This window comes from Cibotium barometz, chromosome 13 (genome assembly GCF_041138505.1).
Source record: "Cibotium barometz isolate CiBa-2024 chromosome 13, ASM4113850v1, whole genome shotgun sequence".
Lineage (NCBI taxonomy): Eukaryota > Viridiplantae > Streptophyta > Polypodiopsida > Cyatheales > Cibotiaceae > Cibotium > Cibotium barometz.
Window position 1 is genome coordinate 22,358,524 of NC_141058.1, and position 27,014 is coordinate 22,385,537.

A 27,014-nucleotide genomic window follows, 5' to 3' on the forward strand; every position below is an offset into this window, starting at 1 on the left:
ATTCATGTCTCTCTTCATTGTGATGGACGAAGAGAGAAGCGGATTGAGAGAGAGAGAGAGGAGTATAAAGAGGGGAAGGAGGGTGGAACTTATGCTTTAGCCTTGGGCATCAATGGATTATGGAACCTTGAAGATAGAGGAATAAAGGATAGAGAGGGGGGCAAAGAGAGAGAGAGAGAGAGCTTAAAAGGTGAGAGCTTGAGAGAGAGAGAGAGAGAGAGAGAGAGAGAGAGAGAGAGAGAGCCTAGAGAGCCTAGAGAGCTTGGAGGTTTGAAGCTTGAGAGCTCAAGCCGTAGAGTTAGACTTTAGCTCTCAAGGGCTTGAGAGCTTAATCCTTAGAAGTTAGAGGCTTAGAGGCTAGAGCTTATGCCTTAGATTCTAGAAGTTAGAGGGTTAGAGCTTGATGGCTAGAGATCTTGAAGGGCTAAGTGCTTGAAGGCTTGAGAGCTTGAAGGCATGGAGAAGAAGCTAGAGGGATTGAGCCTTAAATAGGTAGAGCCTTAGAGGCTATAGCCTATAGGCAATGACTCGTGAGCATATGCCATATGGCATATGAATGGCTAAAGACAAGTCACAAGACCAAGTTCCAACGGGCATCCAAACAGCTCTAAATGGGTAGAAAATGGCTAACGGGGTGAAATTTCATGCAGGCACCAATGCTCGACTCTGTGGACCGTACGAAACCATATCGTATGGTATTTTGTATGAAAAGTGCGGAAACAACCATGCGCATATGCACAACTCACCTCTTACTTTTGAGATGTTTTGCACAATTTTGGTGGAGGATATATGCTTTAAAGAGCAAAGATGATAACAAAGTGGAATTCTCTACAAAGGCAAGAAAAAGTGCTCTAATAATTCCAATACTGAAATCTAAGGTAAAGTGTTTCTATTTTGATAAGCCTGCTCATGTCATTAAAACATGTAGATGAAGAAAGTAGATGAGAAGAATGGCCTTGAAAGAAGGATATTAGGAACAATTTTGAAGTAGAATCGGAGCTATTTGTGGTAGTGAAAGAAATCTATGAAAAAGAAAAATAATTCTAGCATTTGATGGTTAATGGATCTTTGACAGTGGAACATCTCGACATATCACGACAAGGATAGAAGGGTGAGCTAGTACTGCTTGTATCAATATTTTTTAATGGGTTTTCTAACTTGTCGATCATTGTATACCGTTGGTAGGATCCCTGGTACCAATGATTCTACTAGTGCGCTTACCAACACTTGTACACAGCAATTTGAATTTGTAGAAAAAAATCTGGGACAAACTAGGAACATACTTAGTATGTTCCTAGTTTGTCCCAAGTTTAGAGAGAGAGAGAGAGAGAGTCCCAAAAACAACAAGTCATTAAGTTTCTCATTATATTCAAAATCTACTATACATTAAGGCATCGTGAGAAGCAAAGTTACAGTGGATTGCCAAGGTAAGAAGGATTAACTAGAACGTTAATCTTAACAACAAGGTCAAGAATGGCATACAAAGTAAATGTAGAGTACATGATACCTTCTGATCAACACACAAGGTGTATACTCACAAGGCTGTCCCCCATTCATCTTGGCAACATATACCTGGGCCATGGCTGAGAGCAGCAGCCTAACAAAACAACACATCTCTGCCCGCCATCAGCTACAGTAATACTAGCAAAAGATAATACACCCTTTGGTTACGAGCTGCCCACAAACATGAAGACTGATCCCTCTCTCACCTCCTCTCAGAACATCATCATTTCAGCCTCGAGCTGCCCTCAGACACCAGCGGTAGCAAACCAACAAAACACACACCCCTCGGTTTTGAGACACCAGGGGGCAATAACCCAACGAAACAACACACACACTCTCTCACTGGCAACAATACTAACAAAAACAAAACACGAGCTGCTCAGAGGCATCTACCCAATCAAAACAACTCATCTTTGCTGGTGGGGCAGTAATACGAGCAAACGAGCAAACGACATGCTAGCTGCACTACTAGCCATCGGCGGCTAAACAAACAATCAAAACAACTCACCTCTGAGCTCTACGGGCTCTACGGTAGCTATACAAATAAGCACACCACTCTGCACTCAGAGGCGGCTACCCAAACAAAAGAAACTTCACTCTCTTATGGGCAGCTCTGTGCTACCAGCCGCCGCAACAAACCCAAACACAACACACTCTCTGCTCGCTCAGACATTAGCCGCAGCAGCCCCACTGCCATCATCATCACTCTGAGAAAAGCCCACACTACTGCAGCGATCACGTATTTAATCTGCAATGGCCACGACCATCATCCCCTGTAGAGCCGCAGCACACTCTTCATTAGCTACACCATGAATACCAAACATGGTTATTGCAGTCGGTGCCATGCACTGCCGACTATCATCACGTGCTTGCTAAAAATGGAGCGCCATGGATTTGCATCCAGAATCAGCCCAGATTAATCTGCCATCATGCCAATTGGGGTTTCCATGTGCTTCCACGTGGGGGCGTTAATCTTCAGCCAAAATTCAAACCTTAGTAACAAAACATTTGATTTAAGTGCGCCTTAGCCCTCGTTCCCACCTAACACAAGGGTCCTCAACTTATTCTGTCCAAAGGCACATTCCATGCTTACTGTGAGATCCTCTTTACATCTTGCAAGAGAACACGTGGTTCAAATACAAGGGCTCCCTGTATTCTCTTTCTGGAACAAGCCTTCCACATTACTCAAGAACCTCAAGCACCTGCTCCCAGAAAAAAACCATGCATGTACTAGCCTACTACCAAACCACCCACTCTGTACACCTGCCAGGGCATTCAGGGCAAAGCTTTTTTGCATGCCATGCATCCCTATGTACACAAGCCCAAAACACTTTTACAAAATTTTGCCTGACATCGTCACTCTACATATCAAGAAAACAATCAAATATCAATAGCTATCATGTGACAAGAGAGGATATGTCAATGATATTAATTAGAATGGACTGACAAGAGTGAATATATTAGGAGTATGACATGAGAATATACATAAAGAAAGAACATAGATTAAAATTAACTTACATACAAAAACATCGCAATTTTTAAATAGCTATTAACCGAGGAAGTGTTGATTGTAAATTGGCTCCATGATGTCATCCATATAGCATGAGGTTATGGCTTGCCATGTAGTGTAGCGACTTGTGGATCATCCACAATGGAGTCCACTAATCAAGATTGATGAGGATATTGATAAATGTCTCCTCCAAACATCTAGTGGGATATAGATGAGTTAAGTAAAAACATAAGGCTATGCATATGGGGCTTAAGGAATTGTGTAAGGGCTATGCTTATGGGCTATTATGCTATACGTAAAAGGCTATTGGAAAGCGTATGGGAGGATCTTATACAATGCAAGTCTAGGGCAAGCATAGGCAAGGCAAGCGTAGGGCAAGCATAAGGAAACGCGGTTTATACAAGCTACCTTAGGCAAGTTATGCAAGTCACAAGCATTAGCAAGCTTAGGCACACCTATGCAAGAGTAGGCAAGCTTAAGAGAGTATATAAAATCGTATGCAGGCTTTTCCAAGTTATATGCTAGCCATGGACAAGCCATATGCAAGCATAGGCATGCCTATGCAATCTATACATATGCATGTATTATGTAAGCATTATGCAAGAGTAGGCAAGCATATGAATGCATAGGCAATATTATCTATGCAAGCCAAGACTATATACAAGCATAGGTAAGGCAAGGCTATATGCAAGAATAGCCAAGCTTATATGCAAGCATAGGTATATCTATGTGTATGCATGGATCATGTTAGGTGGCTTATACAAGACTTATGCAATCTTATGCAAGTCATATGCAAGCATTGTCAAGCTTAGGCACACCTATGCAAGAATAGGAAATAGAAAGAGAGCTTATGCAAGCTCGTGCAAGCTTATGCAAGGCATATGCAAGCATATTCAAGCATAGGCATGTCTATTTAATCTCTGCATATGCATGAGGTGTGCAAGCATTTTGTTAGCATGTACTTGCATAGAAAAGATTATGTATGCAAGCATAAACAAGCTTATGTCATCCAAGGTTTATATGCCAGCATAACCAAGCTATATGCAAGCCAAGGTATAGCCAAGCTATATGCAAGTGTTATGCATGAATAGGCAAGATTTTGTATGCACGTATAGGCAAGATTATGAAATCTTATTCAAACTAAGGCTATATGCAAGATACTAAGAAGTTATTTGATATTCTTTATGTGTCAAACATCAAGAGGAGTCTAATATGGCCATAGCTGATTGTGACTTGAAGATTCTCTTTAATAATGCTAATGTAGTCACCATAGATGCTAGGGCGAAAATGTTGTTGGGATAAGAATTCAACACATAAACTTATATTAGCTATCCACTGTTACATGACGAGCCCGATGTCGGGACAAGCAGGTTATGGCATGAAATATTTTTGGGCGCTTCAGCTTTGTAATCTTAAAAGCCTTGAGGTTATGGCAAATCTACTAGCATTTTCACAAATATCTGATGCATGTACTGAAACTATGATGGAAAAGAAGCATCGGCATGCATGTCCATAGGAAAACAAGAATTGTGCAAAGGCTCCTCTAGAGCTTGTACATGCAGATCTTTATGGTAAAATGTCAACCACATTGCATTGGGTAGTTTTTTCTACTTCCCGCTAAACTGATCGATAACTTTAGTAGGAAGATGTGGGCATATTTTCTTTGAGATGAATCTTTGAAAAGTTAAAAATACGACATAACCTGGTAGAGAATGACGCATGAAAGAGGCTGAAAAAGTTTTAAACAAATCAAGGAGGAGAATTCACATCAATCTATCCAATGCTTATTACAAGGAGCACGAGATAAAGTGAGATTCGATAGTTGCTTATACTCCTCAATAAAATGGGCGTACAAAGATTGTAAGAATTGCACATTGGTGGAGATGGAACGTAGTATGCTCAAAGACAAATTATGTTAAAAGACATGGTATGAGATTAAGCTTGGTAATTAGTAAGTGAATCACACAATGGAGATGAATATCACAGAACCAAACTCACACCAATGAAGTAACACATGTAACCACCTAGATTAAGATGAGATATGACCAGTGAGTAATGGAATGTGCTCAAGAGTCACCACTTAAGGATAACAACAAACACATGCTAATGAAATACTAATGAAGAGAGTATTTTCACAAAGGACTAGTAGTATATTAAGCACTAAGCAAGTACACAAAGTATGGATTATACTCTCTTCACATAGCTCTCTAGTGAATAAGTAGAATACCCGGTTTATATAGGCTCATGAGGGGGGACACCTAGAGGCTAGAATCACTCCACCTCTCCTAAGATATCTCACCTGACTCACCTAAAAGGTGATGTCTATAATCATGGAGTTACGTACATGACCTACACAAAGTAATCAAGTAAACCAAGGGTCTTCTAATCTTAGACCAATTATTCTAAGGTACCAATGGTTTTCCATTACTATGCAGGATGTGCTTGGAACAAGTCTACTACTCACATAAAACCGCTAATATATCACTAAGATAAAAATGTTGTATGGGCTATAAAATGTTATACATAACAGTTTGTAAAATAACGTGTCACAAAAGTTGGCCACCTCCTTCTCTGGTTGCTTTGCCTTGCCCTTCTCTTTCTTCCCTTTATCCTTCTTTCTTTTGAAGAAATCCTTGATGATATGTCTCTTCTTTTTGTAATAGTAGCAGGTCCGAGGAGCCTTGGTCTTCTTCTCTTTGTCCTTGATTGTGCATGAATAGGTGTGCTCCATTGGAATTTGTGTTGAAGAAGCTGAAGCCTTGGAACCCTCCATGAAGAAATGTGCTCCATTGGAATTCGCGTTGAAGAAGCTAAAGCCTTTAAACCCTCCATGCAGGATTTCTCTAGAATGAGAGAAGAAGTCACTGAGATAAGAGTATAATTTTTTTGATTTGCTATCATTGAAACACATTGCTCATAACAAAGAGGCATGCTAGAGAGCAACCCATAGATGTCCTTCTCTTCATCAATGGTAACATCTGCACCACTTACATGATCAATCATATATCTATTATCATTGACATGCAAAGAAACACTAGTTTTGCCGTTCTTTTCCATCTTGTAAAGTTTATTCCTTAAGAAGAACCTATCTTGTAGCTACATTGGTTTTCCCAAAGATGGATTTGAGCCTAAGCCATGCTTCATTAAAAGTTTTTGCTGAGCTCACCTAATGGATTTGGTTATCACAAATGATGAGGGATAAAGCTTTGGAGTCTAGATTGGTTCACTTGGTAATAAGATTTAGATCTTTATTTTACCCCTTCAGGGGGTTTTATCTAAAAATATGTAAGTATATCATGTGAGTTTAAATGAAGGGGTTTTTAATTCAAAATTTTAAGGTAAGTTTATATAAATACATTTACAGAAGGGTTTTTTTTCATAGAAATACATTTTAAATACCCCTTGAACGCACATGATACATAGGGTTTCTGTAGTGAAATCGTAAATTTGTAAAGAAAAAGGGGTCATTTTATTCATGAAAAATTCACGGGTAAGGGGTATTTAAAATAAACCCCTTGAATGCACGTGATACATAGGGTTTCTTAGTAGTGCACTCCTCTAGATTTGACCTCTTTTGAGTGCCATGTACCACTCTTCATACGTCTTTGTCTATAAGACACATTTGCACCAAGTATGGTACTTGGATCCATCAAATTTATATGTTTTATCAAACATTTTTCCCACCATATTTGCCATGGTTCTTAACCTTACACACAATGTTCCCAAATTACACAAATAGGAAAGTTCTTTATAGCTCTAGGACTTTCCAAAGGAGATTTTCTTTCACATAGACACTCTACTCAACAATTACTCCACCAAATAAGTGAAGCCGTGTGCACATGAACTCTGACCACTCCAAGTAACTTATCTTTGATTTAACCTTGGAGATTTGTTTGGATTTTTGCTTTAACTTTGCACTTGGGCTTTTGTTTTGGTTTTGATGAATCTAGGAATTATCACACATCATGTGTGTGCACAATCAAGATGGAATACACACTATGAACCTTTTTCTCCCTTTCATTTAGAAATCCAAAGAATGCAATGTTCTCTTTATGTCTCTAGAGCATGTACAATATGCTTTTCACAAAGAATGCATTAGGTCATTTATTTGCCTCCTTCCACTAAGGTACCTCATAAACATCAATCTTACAAAAAGAAAATGTATTTTAGCCTTATAAACATCAAAGACTTTTAATCACTAAGGTCTTATTTTGAAGAGATAGTTGTTTGCCTCCATCAATGTAGCATTGCTCGGATGTGGAAATGTACCACTTGGAAACTTGCATCTTTTTCACATACCTAGAGGAGAAACAATAACAATACAAAACAAGAGCTTTGTTGTTAACATAAGAGATCACCAGAAAAGTATAAAGTCTTGCTTCTGCAGAGGAACGCCTATTGATATGAATAATAGAGGAGGGGGATGTCAACATTAGTTCACTCTTGAGGGCATGCAGCCCAAAAATCATAGTTAACAGCATCTGCTTGTGCTATTATGCTAATTCTTCACCGAAGGACCCTGTTGCCCGGCCTACTCACAAAGAATGTCAAAAAAGATGTTGTATGTAGAACACGTAGATTGTTGCTCACTATTCAATGCCACATATAGATCTTTCTTTAGTCGTCACACATAAATTTGAGCTGCTTTTTACCACTGCCATAGAGAAGTGATGTGCCACATAAAGAAGAGGTTGATCTTTCTAATACTAGCTCTCACTTAGAGACTCAGATCCACTAACTTCAAGTAATTTTTGACTGAGGTGAGCTCACCTTAAGCTTTAGTTGGCTGAGAACCATAAGAGATGATGCTTTACATCAATAAGAAGCTCATGCAGTAGTGGGCTATTAATTAGCAACTCTTCACCAAGATAATACACTCTCACACATATTTGGATAGAACCTTATAGAAAGCTTCCTCGCTTAGTCACAATGTGCTCTCTCTGTTGAAATTCGTGGTGCTTTGATGAGTGGAGGAGAGAGACCCACAAAATACAAGAACAAATCTTGTTTATTAAGTTGCTTATGCATATAACTTGGCCTTTGCACACTACATAATGCCTTCTAGCTTCACCTTTAAATAGGTGAGCTAGTGGACCTTAAGTCCATTCACACACACACACCCTTCTCCTACCCTTTTACATGACCTTAATCTTTTAATACCCTCTCTCAATACCAACTATGAAAGAATTGAAAAAGGAGGTATTGGACATAGGTTGCCTTCATAACATTAGGCGTACAAGGTTAGGAATATAGGTGTTGTTACATTGAGATTTAAAACAAGTGCTCAGAGGAGTTAGAGGTTGATACAAAGTTAGCCTCTGACTCTTTGTTTTAGGACATTTAGAAGTGATATGTCCCATTTGTTTACACTTGTTACATTTCATTTTGTTGGGATATTTGTCCAATAATTATTTGCAAAATGACCTACCTTTTTGCAATGGGTACACCTCTTTGCTCACTTGATGTGACAAAGCATGTTCGATATTTAATGGAGTGGATGCACTTGAAGATTCATATCCTCCCTTTGGCCTCTTTTCTTCATCAAGACAAGATTGAATGACTCCTTCAAGGGTGGGATTAGGTATGTTCTTCAGGGTGGTGACCAAGGTGGGGTACACCTTCTTGACTGCTTTTAGCAAAACAGCCACTGCATTACCTTCTTTCATTGTCACATTCACTGATGCAAGTTGAGCCATAAGGCCCTTCAAATGAGAGATAAAGGCTCCAATGTTGTCTCCCTCTTTGAGCTCCAAGCTAAAAAATTCAATTTTTAGTGAGATCTTGGAATTCTTACCACGAGCTCCATAGAGTTTGTCAAGCTCATCCCATTTCTCCTTTGCAGTTGGAAGCTGGTCCACATGGTGAATAAGAGCCTCATCAAGATGGAGCATGATGATGGCTTGTGCCCTCTCATCATCTTCAATATCTTCAGCCTTAGCTCAATCAATAACCTTAGTGCTGAAGATGAATGGCCAAAAACCTTTGGACATCATCTTATACTTGCAAGAACTTGCCAAGTGTGGAAGTCCTCTCTTGAGAACTTCTTAATTTGGTTGTTTTCCTTTGACATTGGGTATTGAAGGGAGATTATAAGAGTGTAATGGGCTGATTTATGAAGAAGAAAACCAGAAAATTTGTGATGTTTTGGCTTAAGTAGAAAGAGAATGGCTTATGAGAGTGCAACAATCCTTAAGCAAGCCAAGGATGTTGCATAAAAAGAGATTAAGTTGATGAAGCTTATGGTTTAGCACTTAGGGTTTGTGCCCAACCACTAATTGTGATGGAGATGAGCATCATTAGTGTCAAAGAACACTTTCTTTGGTGATTAAGATCACCATTAGTGTTTAGCAACACTATTAGTGTTACTTAAGAGAATATTTTTAGTATCTAATGACACTTGTATTGGTGATTAGATGCACCATTAGTGTTTAAGAATACTCTTAGTGCTTAGAAATACTCCGTAATGTCGAGAGGCTCCCCTTTGTTGATGGCTACACCCACCAATAGTGTTTAGCAACACTTTTAGTGTTAATAAGCATACTTGGGAATGTTGAACACTTGATGAAGCTTGATGAATGAGACTTATGAACACCTCATGGTGTATGCCAACAACTTCAGAGAATCCGAAGAAAAAGCACTTTCAAGAAGCACTTAAGTGATTAAGGTTAATTAAGCCAAGATAAGTGTAAAAAAACACTATTTTGAAGCCTTTATTGAAGCTTCCATGGCTTTCTCTCACAGGGCTGCCCTGGTTTTCAGCTTCTTGCGCGCGCGTCGAGCAACCATTGAGGCTCATCTCTTGCCTGTAGAGCCTTGAGAATATGGGCTTCAAAAGCCCTAAGCTTATGTGGCTTAATCTTACCCACAGAAGAGCGCACAGTTGTACGAAAGCCAGTGCTGCAAAAATCGTACACCGGCGTGCTCAGAACGCAATGGCGCGGCTGAGAGAGATGTAATCCAACAATTGGCTATACAAAACTGAGCGCTCGGAGGTAATCTTCATCTTCCTAGTTGAAATCACGCCAAGATATGGCCTCCACAAGCAGCTGGAAGGCCTCCACTTTCTAGGGTAGATGAGATGCACTCAAAGAACACTTTGTTGACCTAGTCTACACCTTGCAAGTTGCCTAGCTCTAGATACCATGTAGAAATTCGTGGTGCTTATGCTAGATCAAGATGAGTGGAGGAGAGAGACCCACAAAATACAAAATGAGTGGAGGAGAGAGACCCACAAAATACAAGAACAAATCTTGTTTATTAAGTTGCTTATGCATACAACTTAGCCTTTGCACACTACATAATGCCTTCTAGCTTCACCTTTAAATAGGTGAGCTAGTGCACCATAAGTCCATTTACACACACACCCTTTCCTACCCTTTTACATGACCTTAATCTTTTAATACTCTCTCTCTCTCTCTCTCTCTCTCTCTTTACACTTAAACTACACTCACAAAGAGTTGCCAATGATCTTAAAGTCCCTCCCTCACACTCATGTTATGCCACTTACATGCATAAACAAGAATGCAATGTTACAAAGCAATGCTCACTAAGAAGTTAAAGTTGTTGGCCTTTTTAATGCTTCAAAGTGTCAATCTAAGAAGCAAGCATCAGCCCTCAAATACAACAAATGCAAAGAATGAATATCTCACAAAAAAATACCACTTAATGATAAATTGAAGAGAGATTACTTGTGACCAAATCACACATACATCCACATAGTCATCACATAGAGAAATCTCCCAGTACCATGTTAAAAGACATGGTGTGAGGTTAAGCTTGGCAATGATTAAGTTAATCATACAATGGAGATGATTATCACATAAGCAAACTCACATCAATGAAGATTAAGATGAGATATGACCAATGAGCAATGGAATGTACTCAAGAGTCATGACTTACTCATAACCATAAACACATGCTAATAAAGAGAGTATTTTTGCAAAGGACCACTAAGTTTTTTAAGCACTAAGTATACAAAGTTAGGATTCTAGTCTCTCCACATATCTCTCTAGTGAATGAGTAAAATGCCTTGTTTACATAGGCTCTTGAGAGGAGGCACCTAGAGGCCTAGAATCACTCCACCTCTTCTAAGATCTCTCACCTAACTCACCTAAAAGGTGACAACTATAATCAAGGAGTCACCTATTTGACCTACACATAGTAACCAAGTACAACAAGGGTCTTCTAACCTTAGACAACTTATTCTAAGGTACCATTAAGGGTTTTTCACTAACGATGGATGCTAGATAACATATTTTTTGATAAATTATTATATAATTCTTTCTAGGTTAAGACAATTAACATTGTAGTGCATATTCGTAAGAGGAGTTAGATAAAGATAGTGAAGTATATGACACCTCAAGAAGCTTATTTAAGTACAAAACCCTTAGTTGCACATTTTAGAAAATTTTGTGTGATAGTTTTATACATGTTCCACACTCATATAGAACTAAGTGAGATTATAAGAGAAAAAAGTGTATCTTCTTGGGGTAGAGTATGGAGTAAAAGCATAGTAACAGGGAACGAGGGGGGGCAGGGGTGCGGAATGGTGAAATGCCATCCTGAGTGTCACGTCTCTTGCATGGATGGGTTCCCAAAATAAGGGGACATCCTCTTGGTCGTCTCTCACAAGGAGACGCGTCTCCCTATTAGGAGACACGTGTCTCCTTGTGAGGGACGACCAAGGGGACGTTAAAAAAAACTCCAAATGTGTATGCTTTTTGTACTTTTTGTGCCACGACATAGATGCGATTCGTCGATATGTAATTTCTTTGCTCTCGGCCTCGTGCATCTTCTCATGACACAGAGAGTCATAGACATGATCGTTGATCAGCCTTTAGGGCCAGCAGGAATGTAGGTGCCAAGGGGCCAATGCCAAGCCTCCAAGGGTCCAATCACAGAGTCCAGACTCCAGTCTACCAACGGTGCCACCTGTGACCTATTGCCCTAAGCTTGCGTCTGCACACATGCTGCCTTGTTGCCCTACCGTCTTGTGCATCAAAGTTTCAAACATGCACGCCAACATTTTGGTGTACACACAGGCTATTATAATTTATCACACCCATTCATAACTTCATACTACATAGTGCTTCTTGTCAGGCTTCAGGCTTCAGGCTTCAGTCCCAGTCCCTGAGATTGTGCATGTATAAGCAGTAATTATGGAATTTGGGGTCTGTTTCAGTGAGTTGTCACTGTTCAGTGTTTGGGGCTTCAATTTTCAACTAGGGTTACACATGGCTTCATTGTCCAGAGATCCCCTAAGGGGAGGCCGAGCCAGAGGTAGGGGGAGAAGGTCGGATACATGGTCATGGTGGATGGAAGTGGATGCAGAGAGACCTATAGAAGGGGGAGGATCGTGACATTGGAAATGTAGGCTATGTGGCTATGAACGATCAGGGGGCACACAAAGTGAGGGCTCACTTTTTGGGTGAGCAAGGGCATCAAGTGCATTTTTGTAGTAACTTGAGTGAGGAAAAGAGGAGAGAACTTCAAGAGCTAGTTGCAAACCAAGATGCATTGAGTGCTCAAAAAGGAGAGCAACACGCCGAGTGGAAATTGATCCCGTAGCACCAGCAGTAGCAGCAGATGTAGCATGAGAGGCATCGTCCACACCTCGTGCTACATCTTGTGGTGTGGGATCTCTTAGCATGCCATCTACGTCTTCAGTATTGACACGTGGCCGACAGAGCATGCTTGATGCTCATTGGGATGCAAAAGAAAAGAGGATGTGGATATGGCAGTGACTAGGTTTTTCTTTCGTGATCATATCATTTTTCATGCTGCTAGGTCCGAGTATTTCAAGATCATGTGTAAGACGATTAGGAAGTATGGTCTATCATACACTTCCCCATCATCCAGGTATTGCGTACCACTCTCCTAGATAAGGAGAGACATACTGTAGAGCAGGATGCAGAGACATTAGGGGACATTTGAACATATTTTGGGCCTTTTTCTAATGAAAGTAATTAGCAACGGACCAATAGGAATAGAGGATTGTGTACATTTGGTCTTCTTTGAATATAGGGAGGGAGACCAGGCTGTAGGGAGGGGGACTAGGTTTTTAATACTAATAATTACACTTGTTCCTTTAAAAAAGTAGGGGGGTTAGAGTAGGTATGGTCTCACCATTTTTGTGGCTCAAAAAATCCTTAAAATTTTGAAATTTTCGAGATTCTTCCAAAAGTCACTTTTTCTCCCAAAAACCCATCTCAAATTTCATTGTAGTCAAAAATTTCATTTTCAAGTCCGCTTTCCCTCTTGAACGTTCAAATTTGACTCTCGTTGGGCTAGAGATTGGAGAATCGGATAGGTTGTGACTCCATTGGATTCTTTGAGAAGCACCTCTATTAGAGACTTGACCTAATACAAATTCTCCTTGACTGTAGCTATTGAAGATGAAGCTATGAAGAGTTCTTGTTGAGGTCTACCTGTGGAGGACCCTTGAGAGTTTTTGTATTTTCTTCTCTCTTGAAGCCCCATATCTTACGGATGTTGAGATCATGTTATGTGGTTGTTTATCTAAAGTAGACAGAGGATTTGGGTGTTATCTTTTATTTTGATGTTTTTTGTTGTGGTGTATGTGAGATTTTGATTAAGATTGTGAAGGTTGCTAATCTGATAACTAGGGAACTGATTTTAAGTCAGAATCAATTAAGAAGGCACACAGTTAGTTTTGAGTTAGTTGACCATCAATATCATCACCCCATATCTTACGAATGTTGAGATCATGTTATGTGGTTGTTTATCTAAAGTAGACAGAGGATTTGGGTGTTATCTTTTATTTTGATGTTTTTTGTTGTGGTGTATGTGAGATTTTGATTAAGATTGTGAAGGTTGCTAATCTGATAACTAGGGAACTGATTTTAAGTCAGAATCAATTAAGAAGGCACACAGTTAGTTTTGAGTTAGTTGACCATCAATATCATCACCCCAAGGTATATGGACCTTGGGCCGACTTGACTGAGTAGGTGGGAAGTTCTTGAGAGTTTGGTCTGAGAGTCTGCTATCAGCTATTAGCAGTTGGATGAGTTTATGGTCTAAATGATATTTTTGAGGTAGCTGTGGATCAGCTGCGTCAACAACAAGGAGCTCAAAGTGTGATATCTCTGTGAGTCTAGAGGTGCCTAAGGGCCTGAGGACATTTGACGACATTTGGAGAAGCTTTCTCTGTTAGACAAGGTTTCTGAGCCACTTAGTTCTGCATTAGATTGTTGAGGCAGATTTGAGCAGGTGAAGGTCAAAGAGAGGTCAAGTGAAGGTCAGCAAAGGATCCAAGAAGCTTGTGGGGTTGCAGCTATAGGGTGAGCTGACATTGGAGGACATTTTGGGACCTTGGAGGACACATTTTAGACCAGAGTGAGCTGTTAGCATTGAGAGGCAGAAGAAGGACAGAATTTGAGCATCCTTCATCAATAGAAGAGGCTTTTGGTCAGTTGGATATCAGTTAGAGTCAGGATAGGATTTTGGGTGGATGGTGAGAGCTTTTGGAGGTGAGTGCTGATGTGCGAGGACAGCTAGAGGAGGAAGCTAGACCATACAGGGAGGTTGAGAGGGTTTAGAAGTGTCCCATTTGGTTAGCTGGAGGGCTGGTGACAATTGTAGAATTGGTTGGTGTCCTTGGAGCTGGGATTCCAGTGCCCCCTAGTTTAGATCCCCCTGTGTCTTCTTGTTGTGTGCCTTTAGGTGGTGTAGTAGAGGCCATCACCCAACCACCAAACAACGTGGAGATATCCATGTGTATATCCATATATATAGCCACTAGAAAATGCTAATGGTATTATGTCCATGGCTTAGTCATAGGTTTCTCTACTAGTTTCAAAAATCATGTGGAAAATGATCTAAGTGTCTTAGCCATGGATTTCTCTACTTCAAAATTCAAGATAAATCTTGAATTTAGAAGAATTTTGTTTTTTGCTTTATTTTTATGTATTTTTATTTATTATGTGAAAACATTAAGCAAACATATATTGATAGGATAAAATTAAAAGTCTATATTCACTACAAAATATTGGTGACAAGATTCATTATAACTTGTGAGAGAGAGAGAGAGAAAGAGAGAGACTGATATTTCTTGATATTTAAAGTATTATTTATGATAATAGCATGAGGAGGATAGTTGAAAGACATAAGAAGTGTTCAAGGTCAACACATAATGGTGGTTCTAATGTAGCGCATGCCGTTGAGGTACAACTTATTCGTTATTTTGTTACATTATTGTGTTTTTTCATGTGATCATTTTTTATATTACTAGCATGAAAACTAAATGGATATAATTGTTTTAAATTGGTTGCATTAAAGAAATTTCAAAACTAGAATTTTTTAAATCCTTCTCTTATTATAAACACTTAATTTGCATTTCGATATTTAAAGAAATTGGGTTGTCTTGGAACAAAGAACAGTTTTTATTATCTTCTTCATCAAAAGAAATTTATGTATACGAAAATGACTTGATTATGTAGATTTTATGTCAAAAAGTATATTCTATTGAAGTGTTGTAAGTCATTCTATAACTTATGGGTACTTATGTATTTACTCGTTAGATCACTACAATGGAATACTCAATTTATGTTATAATTATGTGTAGTGTTAGTTATGTGTAATGTGGAGTAATGAATAGTCTAGTATTCACTCGTTATAAATGAGAAAAGGACTTTGGTCTTTTATCAAGGGTGAAGATAAGATACATCAAGTTGAAATTTAGTCTCGATGTGAAAAGGACTTTGGCCTTGTATCAAGGGAGAAGATAGGATACTTGAAGATAAAGATGCAACTAAAAAGACTTAAAAACTAAGGGATCAAAGAGCCTTTAGTCTAATAGCTCTTGTCCTCTCTTACAATTTTATCCATCATGTAGTAGATCTCCTGACATCCAAAGAGACCTACGAAGCACTGCATAAACTCTTTGGAGCTTAGGGTGAGAAATCTTATAGATATAGTTGTATGGACTCATCTCTTGTAACCTCATGAGAGATTTGATGATCATGTGAATAAAATTAAGTTTCTCATGTACCACTTTGTTGCACTTAACGTGAAAGTGCATGAAGCACTGCATAAACTCTTTGGAGCTTAGGGTGAGAAATCTTAAAGATATAGTTCTATGGACTCATCTCTTGTAACCTCATGAGAGATTTGATGATCATGTGAATAAAATGAAGTTTCTCATGTACCACTTTGTTGCACTTAACATGAAAGTGCATGAAGATGTTGTTATAGCTATGGTGATAAAGTGGACGCCATACGAGCTTTATTGAAACCTCATCACCTTGAAGAACCTACCTAGTCTTATCTTGGAATGGGTTATACTCTCCTTTATAAAAGAGGAGAATAAGATAAAGAAAAAAGTAGGGGAGACATATCCTTCTTCACTAAGAAGAACTACAAAGGTATCAAGTGTTTTGTTTATGGTAGGAACGACAATGCAAAGAAGGAATGTTACTCAAAGAATCCGTGCAAACATTGTGGGAAAATTAACCATAATGAAAAGTTCTCCTTTCATAAAAAGAAAGATGTCAAAATCATTGAGGAGAAAGAGATTTCTAGAGAGGAAACATTTATGTTGTTTTTAATTGTGTTGTGTGTTATATGTGGTTCTCTTCTAGGATTTGTGTGAGTGTGTGTGTGTGCTTGCAAAAGCTCAAGCTCTCTTCTCGCCTGCATCTTTTCATATAAGCCCAAATATTCTTCTCTCAATATCATTGCTTATGTCACATCACACACAAATATCTAATTATAATTGTGACATCATTGCTTACATCACATCGCACACAAATATCTATATATAGTTGTGACATCATTTCTTATGTCAAATGACACAAATATATAAATATAATTGTAACCCCTCTAAGATATTTATAAGCCTAAATATTCTTCTGCCGACATCATTACTTACGTCACATCACACAAAAATATCTAAATATAATTGTGACCCCTCTAAGAGGTGGTTCACACACGGAAACACATAAGTGATCCCTCTAAGAGTTGGTTCACATGCATAGGTCAAACCTTGATTCCCAACAATCTCCCCTCAAGAGATTATCTCATACTATGTTAAGTATAAATCTTAGGATCATGGATGTGTCTCTCGTGCCAGTTATAGGATCCCAATACACACAAGGTGAGGCTGAAAATTCTTTTTTTTTTCACACAATAAAAGAGGTCTACAAAGAAGATAAAGTGACTAACACACATAATAGAGTATATACAAGCGGTCTATAATATGAACACGCTAAGAGGAGTGGGTAGATGTGGACTAGTCGGTGTAGTCTAGTTGTAGAATCTCTGGCGAAGATATTTCGATGCCACCTACTAAATCGGCCAGTGATATAGATGTCAAACGGTCATGCAGGCACCTCGTGAGTGTCAGCTCATGTTGAGCTTGACATCTCAACACTCTCCCTCAAGATCAACTCCAACTTATGAACTCCAAGCATATCTTGGAATCGGCGGAGCTTCTTAGCTCCCATGGCCTTCGTGAAGATGTCAGCAATTTGATCCTATGTGCTGACGTAGGCCAAGTGGATGTCACTTGCCAAGACTCTCTCTAATAAAGTAGTAATGCACCTCAATTTGTTTCGTGCATGCATGGAAAACTGGATTCTTGGCCAACTGTATACTGTTAAGATTGTCACAATATATGACAACCTTTCTCTCTACATGCAAATCAACAAGTAGCTTGCATAACCAAGCTACCTCATATGCTGCCACCGCAACTCCTCTATACTCTACCTCTATGCTCAACAAGGCAACTGTGGGCTTCTTCTTGCTACTCCATGTCACAGCAGCACTCCCCAATGAAAACATAAATCCATTGGTAGATCTCCTGTCTGAGATGATGCTACCTATCCAATCTTCATATGTGTACCCATATAGCTCCATTGGTACACTTGCTGCATAAAACAATGCATAATCAACAGTGGTTCTCAAATATTGAAGTGTGCATTACAAATTGTCAAGATGTGGTTTACGCAAAACCTATATAAACTATCTCTCTAAGCCAACAGTGTAGCTCAAATTCGGCCTATTGATCGTGACATAGATCAGACTCTCCATAATTTTCATGTACATAGTGGGATCCTCTAACACATAACTTACATCCACACTAAGCTTGCCATTTTGATCTAATGGCATTGAGATTGGCTTACAATTAGCCATCCCATACTTGTACAACATGTCCAATGCATACTGTCTCTGTGACAGCTAAATACCCTCAGGTGTCCGAATGACCTCAATTCCCAAAAAGTAGCGTAGATCTCCCAAATCCTTCATCTCAAACTTCCTTTTTTGAGAGGACTTTTCACATGCTCAATCTCTTCCAAGTTGTCACCCCCAACAATAAGATCATCTACATATATGGTGATGATCACAATACCCTTATCACTCTTACACACATACAAAGAGTGATTTGTATCTGCTATATGAAAACGAATAGTGACAAGATACTCAGCAATCTTGTCATGCCATGTTTGTGGAGCTTGCTTCAGTCCATACAAGGTCTTACGAAGCTTACACACTACTCTCAGTGACCTATATCCTCAAAACCTGGTGGTTAATCCATATACATCTCTTCTTTCAAGTCACCATGCAAGAACACATTTTTGATATCCATCTAATGTAAAATAGCCTTTAGCTGCTGCAGCCACCCCAATCACAACTCGCACAGTTGCCATCTTTGCAACTGGGAAAAATGTCTTCTCATAATCAATCCCATGTGTCTACGCATATTCTTTGGCTACCAATCTAGCCTTGTACTTGCTTATGCTACCATCACTATTATGTTTCACCTTATACACCCACTTACAGCCAATAGCTTTCTTGCCTTCAGAAATGGCACCAGATCCCAAGTCTCATTTCCATACAATGCATCCATCTTCTCATCTATAGCTTTCTCCCAACACATATTTCCAATAGCCTCATCAAAACATGTGGGCTCTACAACCTGCATAACTTCTGCCATATATGCATAGTGATGTGTCACATAACCATCATAACTCAACCTCTGCACATGATTTTTGACTCTTCCAGATCTTCGTAACTTTGCATTCATGACTTCCATAGCCTTCTTCACACCAGGTGTCCTCATTGTTGGAATCCCAAGATCCTCATCAAGGCTCATCTCCGAGCCACTAGAATCTCCATCAACAAGAGAATTCCATGTAGAAATTTTAGGCATACAAAGGGGCTCAACCACTTTCTCTTTGTCTTTATGTGACATACCAATTACATTTTCAAGACTGGCATTATAACGCAGCCTGCCACTCCATGGTCTATCAACAGAACCACTTGAGGACTCTCTTGGTCCACTCAATAACTGTGATTGCTGACCCGCATTCTATGCAACCACATTTCAACTTACATCAACCTCAATAGCATCCTTTTTAGCAGCATACCAACTACTCATCTCATCAAATACCTTGCTTACCCTCAATTCACGTGTAACAGGATTATAATATCTATATCCCTTTTGCTAAAGGGAATACCCAATAAACACATATTTTTCTACTTTTGGATCCAGCTTGGTACATAACTCATTTGGCACATGCACATATGCAATACATCCAAAAACTTTCAAGTGAGACAGGTTTCTTGCCAGTAAACTTCTCCTCTGTTGTTACATCATGTATGGCTACAGTAGGAGTCTTGTTCATAATATAAATTGCTGTAGACACAGTCTCAGTCCAATAACTATGTGGCATATTCTTCTGAGCCATCAATGCTCCTGATATCTCTGCAATGTCTCTATTTTTTTGCTCACCAACTTTATTTTATTGCGGAGTGTATCATTACACATAAATTGTCTCTTAATGCCATTCTTTCGTAAGAGTTCAGAGAACTCGTTCAAGAAGTATTCTCCCCCTCCATCTGACCTTAGGCACCTCACATGATTTCATGTTTGTTTTTAGCCGTAACTCTAAAATTCTGAAAATGAGTAAACACTTTACTCTTCTCCTTCATTAAGTACACCCACACTTTTCTCGTGTGGTCATCAATAATTGTTACGTAGTACTTACAGCCACCCATAGACAAAGTCTTCGCAGGACCTAATACATATGAATGCATAACATCCAGTATATTCTTGCTCACATTTCTGTCATGTGAAAACACATGTTTTGTTTGCTTTTCAAATTGACATGCTTCACAAAGATTTTGCATATCTTTAACGTTAAACTTAGGCAGCCTTGTCACAATTTCTTTAGTTTGCATAGACTTGAGTCTTTGCACATTGATGTGGCCAATTCTCTTATGCCAAAAGTCTGTATCTGGAATAACTCCTCAACCATTTCCAAATTTGCAGTACTCACTTCAGGTATATTCACATTCAATGATGTAAATATTTTGCCCACTCTGTTACCTTTTGCAACCAACATGTACTTATCTTTGAAGTCTTCTATATAACAGCCATCAGGGTTAAATTGAACCTGTAAATCTTGCTTAATCATATGGCCAATAGAAACTAGATTCTTTGTAATGTTCGGAATATGAAGTACATGTGTAAGGTACTTCACTTTACTATCTTGCATAGACAATGACACATCTCTAACATGGGCAATCGGATGAGCAGTGTTATCCCCTGTTTTAACAAAACCTGGTCTTTCAAGACTCTTCATTTCCTTGAACCACTCACCATGACTTGTCATGTGGTTCGAAGCACTTGAATCAACATTCTATATATCATCCTTACATGCTATTACATCATTTCCAGACATAGCATTAACCACATGTTATATAACAAACCACCTTTCATTATCTTCATTATTTCTGCTAGAGGATGCATAGTTGTTTTGTTGCACTTTTCCATTTTGCATGTCACTTTGCTTCTTATAGCAATCTGTCTGCACATGTCCAAGATTACCACAGTAAAAACAGTCTCGTGTATGATGCCTTTGCTCTAATTACCCACACGACCTCGTTGACTCCCCTTGCTTCTAAACTCACCTCTTCCCCCTGTATGTTGTTGTTGTGAATCTTGGGATTGTTGTTGCTCCTAACCATAATTTTTATTACCTATTTGGCCACCACCTTGGTCATACCTACGACCTCTACCTCGTCCTCTACCTAAACTTGTGTGGAAGGCCTGCTGCTCTGAACTATTTTTGTTTTGCGAAGACTGTTGATCTTCACCTAAGTTCTTCTCTTCAATGATCAACATTGACACCAAATCTACGAAGTTGGGAATGTTCTCCCGAGTTTGAATAGACGTCTTAAACACCTTGTATTGTGGCCCGAGACCATGCAAACACACTTCCATCTTATCATCATCTTCCACAAAAACACCAATTAATGCAAGGGATTCCACAATGCCCTTGATCTTCAAAGCATAATCATTCACGGATATATTCTTCTTCTCCACAGTATGAAGCTCATTCTTCAACTGAATTTTTTGTGCCTTGGTGTTGGTTTCATACAGCTTCACCAAGGTGTTCCAAGCCTCCTTAGGTGACTTGGCATCTTATTATATGCCCAATCATAGTGTCATATATGACTTTCTTTACTCCTTAATTCCAATCCTTGAACTCTTTTATATCTGCAGTAGTTGTATTATTCTTCGGTATCTCTGGTGTCTCCTCATGTTCACCTTCCCAGTAACCTTTTTCCATAAGGAAATTGGTCAATCTAAACCTCCAAGCATGGAAGTTATTCTTTTCAAGCTTCTCTGCAAAAATTTGGTTTATTCTATCATTCGACATCTTTTTTGCAGCACAAATTTACCAACAACAGTACTCTTGCTTGACCTGCACAAATTGCTATGTTCTCTGCAACGGCACTCTACTACACCCAAACTGTCACAACCAGTGATCTTACTTTGCATACATGCACCTGATCGCAACTTTGAGACCTCTTTGTAGCACACACAGTGTCTGCACAACCAATTGCCCTTCCTGCAGTTCCAAAAATAGAGTTTGGTAGAGGATTGAAACCTACCCGCATGCTTGTGAACGTCGCAGCGGAAAAATGGAGGTCCAGACGCACCCAAAATGCGTTTTTGGCCCGAAAAATGTTGTCCAATAGGATAACATAGTTGTCATGTAGCTTTTCTTCCACGAAGAAAGCTCCTCAATCGGAGTTCGTTTGCCAGTAGTGCCTCCTGAAGAGCTCCCGACAATGGTGTAGTATCCAACACAAAGGGGAGGAGTAGATGAAGCTCTTACTCTCGTATCGTTTCGTGTGTTGCTCTTGCTTTGATGCTCAGCCCTTAGCATGAACCAGGCTTTGATACCATGAAAAGATGCAGGGAAGAATAAAGATTGAGCTCTTGCAAGCACACACACACACTTACACAAACCCTAGAAGAGAACACGCAAGGTGAGAGGTTGAAAATTCTTCTTCACATAACAAAAGAGGTCTACATTTTTCAGCCCGAAACGCATTTTCGACCCAAAAAATACTGTCCAATAGGACAATATAGTTGCCTTGTAGCTTTTCTCATGCGAAGGAAGCTCCTCAATTGGAGTTCGTTTGCCACTGCATCCCGAAGAGCTCCCGACAAGGGTGTAGTAGCCAACACAAAGGGGGAAGAGTAGATGAAGCTCTTACCCTTGTACCGTTTCCTATGCTTCTCTTTCCCTTAGCATGAGCCATGCTCTGATACCATGAACCAGGCTCTGATACCATGAAAAGATGTAGGGAAGAAGAAAGCTTGAGCTCTTACAAGCACACACGCTTACACAAACCCTAGAAGAGAACACACAAGGTGAGAGGTTGAAAATTCTTCTTCTTCTTCACACAACAAAAGAGGTCTACAAAGAAGATAAAGTGATTAACACACATAATAGAGTATATACAAGGGGTCCATAATGTGAACATGCTAAGAGGAGTGGATAGATGTGGACTAGTTGGTGCAGTCCAGCTGGCGAAGATATGTCGATGCCAGTTACTAAACCCGCTAGTGATATAAATGTTAAACGGTCGTGCAGGCACCTTGTGAGTGTCATCTCATGTTGATCTTTACATCTCAATATTATAAAGATCTTATACTTTCATTGAAATAAACACACAACTATCTCATCATTAACTCGTAGCAGTCTTTCTGTCTATAGTGTATTGTTGTAACACTCTCTCAGGCATCCCATGCTCGATATACTTGAGAGAGTTCTACCTTGTACTGGAGGATGATGTTTCCCTAGTGCTTTATATTCTTAGGCACTCCATGATAAGATTATCGTATACTAGTGCTTATATATTCCATGTACTCCCACATGATGATGATTGTATCAGCCTCTACGTTCAGAGAGCTATCTTAGTTGTGCTTTTTTTTGTTTTGCTTTTCCATGATGAGATATACCATGAATAGCGTTGTATCACTTTTGGTGTCATAGACCCATTGTGTTTTTAGAATATGTTTAATATAAATTTATTTCTTTATTCTTCTCTTTAGCCTTTCATTGTCTATGCTTTAGCCATGTTTTTTATCAACCTCGATAGTCTACAGCTCAAGCTCCACCATATCTAACAACCTGTCTTATCATGCTAGAGCCTCTACAAGCCCATGCGGATGTGTGCGCCTCCAAGGGTGATAGAGACCCTCATGAAATTCGCATGTTGGACACATTTATTGGCCATTTTTCTATGTCATTAACGGTGTACTATCATGACACTGTATGGGAAACATGGAAACTTAGTTTCAAGTCGCTATCAAAGCATAGTCACCTCAAAAACTTGTTTTGTTCATACAAAACATGAAACAAATGAAATTTTTGGAAATGATACCAAACACTAAACCAAAATAACATTTTATTAAAATTTAAAAAATTTTTAAATAAAAAAATAGTCTTGTTCTCCTCTTATTCTTCTACACCCTCACTTTCTTCTCCTTTATCTCAAATTTCTTAAAACATCCATGAAGAAAAAATGATGAAATAGATGAAACACCTCTTGTGACTATATATAATAGTTCCCAAATTTGACTTATTGGTCATTTTTCTCTTAATTTCACATCCAATTGTTGAAATTTTTCCAAATTTCTCACTGTATCGTCAATTTCTCACTTTCTCCCAAGTCTCAATTTAAAAACCTAAATTTCATACTGTTAACCTTAATATTCAATACATCATTTTGTTCCAATTTGACTTCTTGATTAACATTAACACTCCCAAAATAAAATATAAGGCTGCTACTAGATCTCGTATCTAAGATACTACTAGTCCGAAATGTACATGTATTTGCACTTTAATCTCATAGAAAAGTCCAAATTAGTGTTTTGTGGACTTTAGAAGATTGATCCAATCTAACCATATTTATTAAAATTCAATGATTTTCTAGAGTCACTTCTAAGGTTTTGACTTGATCTTGATCTTAATTTTACTTACATAAAGAGTCACTTTTCATTCTCTCTAGAGTTTTATTTTTCTCTCTAGAATTCTCAATTTAGAGTTTTAACTCTCTAGAATTCTTTGGTTGTTCTTGCATCAAAAGAATAATCCTAGAAACTCTAATTAAGCTAAGATATGTTTTTCAACTTAATGATATTTTCTCCCTATACAGTCCTAATCTTACTTTCTCTCTAGGATTAGGTTCAACCATAAATTCACAAATTAATTTTAATTCTCATATTAAATCTGAGTACTTATAATCCACTCAAGATGGTAATCTAGGCTTGGGCTTATCTCAATTTAGAGCATTTAAATTAACTTTATCTCTCTAAAACTAGATTTGATCTAAGGTTTTTTTACTCACAATTTAATGATAATTCATCATATGCTTAAGAATAGGATATCTTAATATTTAATTCATAAAGTCTCAAGACAATAAAAGTTTTTTTCAATTTATTAAGGTTCTACTAAAGTTTGGGCATTAAATTAAAAGCGAAAAGGGTAAAGGCTAGACCTTAGAGATCTTTGGTCTTGAAAAATATATAGATCTTATTAAATTACCTTCTTAATTTGATCTAAATTAAAATTATCATTTTTAATATAAAAAAATGAGAAAATTATATTTTATAAACAATAGATAGTTGTACCTTGAGAAATTGGATTTGTAGGTATTGTATTGTGATAAGTAGATAGAAGATTTGGCTTCTCTCTCTTTTAAAACTCCATGAGTTCTCTCAACAGATCCCTATATTATACAATATTCAAAAATTTGACTCTTATATCTCAAATGAATACTTTGATCCTTGGTAAGCTAAGCTAGAAGTAAATTAGTAAGTATTGAATAGAAAACTAAGAAAAAGAGTACTCTCCTAGCTTGATAAAAGAACTCATGGATTTATCATGAGGAGAGGAGTGTGTTTATTCATGGCTACATACCTCTCATGAACCATTAGTCTTCTCAAGTTGGTAGCCCCTATCATATGTTTATGCGACTCCACTTTAATCTTCATGTATCCATTCATTTTCTCATGAAGTCTAAAAATTTATATGCATATATCCATACATCTAGTTAAGTAATGCATCTATGTACAGATAGAGTTTTCTCAGTTCACTATGCTTATCTTCACATTAATTACTATTTTTCCTCAAGAAATAAATCACAAGGCATTTGCACTCATCTTTCAACATTACATTATTAATCTTTTATCCATTCACCATTAATTTGATTAAATATGCAACCTATTCTCATCCTTTGTTAAGGCTAATGCACATATATTCCCTTGTATATTTTTACGGATAATTCTCATTATTTAAATTCTTAAAAAATAAAATTTTAATTTTTTTCTATTATTATTTTCATTTTCTATTGTATCCCTAATGTGTAGGGAGGTGCATATGTGTACATTAAAATCCCTAACTTAACTTTTGTACATGGTAGCTGGCATATCGAGAAATAAAGATCCGATACCATTGACACATCATAAACCATCAAAATGGAATGTTCTTCTTGAGAAGTGGCACTCAAGACGAAGCAATCTTGGCATATCTAGAAATAAAGATCCGACACCACTCTATTAATCCTAAGAATCCTTTGACTTTCTTTTTTGTCTTTGGTTCTAGCTAGCCAATAATAGCTCACAACTTTGTGGGATCACTTTGCTATACCATCTTTTGACATTATAAAGCCTAGATTTAATTCGCTTAGTAAAGAAGGTACACTTACTCTTCTTGGCAAAAAGTTTATCTTCTAAGGGTTTCCACGACTTTACATATATGATCAATAACATCTTTAAAATAAAAAAATCCAAATCCTCTCTAAAGATTTCTTGCATTAATAATCGTTTCAAGGTAGCAGGGGTATTCGTCAATCCAAATGGCATTACCATGCACTCATAATGTACATACCAAGTATTAAAGTTGTCTTATGAATAGCATGCTCCTTAATTTGAATTTGATAATATCATGACTTTAAGTCAATCTTTGTAAATATAATGGCTCCAATCGGTCTAATAGCTCATTTATTCTAGGACGATGGTATTTATTCTTAATGGTTCGTTGATTCAACCCTCAATAATTAATGTACAATCTAAGAGTCTCATTCATGTTCTTTTAGAAAAGAAGAAAGATGTGATTTATTCTTAATAGTTAGCTGACTAAATCTGATAGTCCCATCCTTCTTCTTTTAGAAAAGAATTGTTGGTGCACCCTAAGGGGATACATTGGGCTAAACAAAGCCTTGCTCTAAAAGCTAGCTTAACTTCTCCATAAGCTCAATTGCCTCTAGAACGACCATCTTGTAGGATCTTTTCACAGTTGCTTGGATCCAAGGATCATTTGCTTCTGGAATGGCCATCTTATAATCTCTTTTCATAGTTAGTTGGCTCTAGGAATCAACTTTATCTCATGATCAACCTCACAATGAGTAGAGGACATTTCCATTAAATCTACAAGAAATATGTCAGCATACTCACTTAACCAATCATGTTCCTTCATGGGTGATTCCTTTTGTGCAGGATTGAGCTTAGTGAAATAGAAAATTACTTCTTCTTGAGTCCCTTCAATAACTAAGATATGCCTTTACAAGTTATAGGATGGGAGCTCTAGTTACTCCAACCCCTTACACCTTCTTGAGTCCCTTCAATAACTTAGATATGCCTTTACAAGTTATAGGATGGGAGCTCTAGTTACTCCAACCC

At 38.2% G+C, this 27,014-nt stretch overlaps 1 protein-coding gene across 1 annotated transcript in view; it reads left to right on the plus strand.

Moving 5' to 3' along the window:
* Positions 1-15,118: 15,118 nt before the first annotated feature.
* LOC147632493 (agamous-like MADS-box protein MADS4) overlaps positions 15,119-27,014 on the plus strand; it is a 37,642-nt gene continuing 25,746 nt past the window's right edge. The window contains exon 1 of the mRNA XM_086806994.1: positions 15,119-15,196. The gene's annotated coding sequence lies outside the window, so the exon portion shown is untranslated. The remainder of the gene's footprint in view (positions 15,197-27,014) is intronic.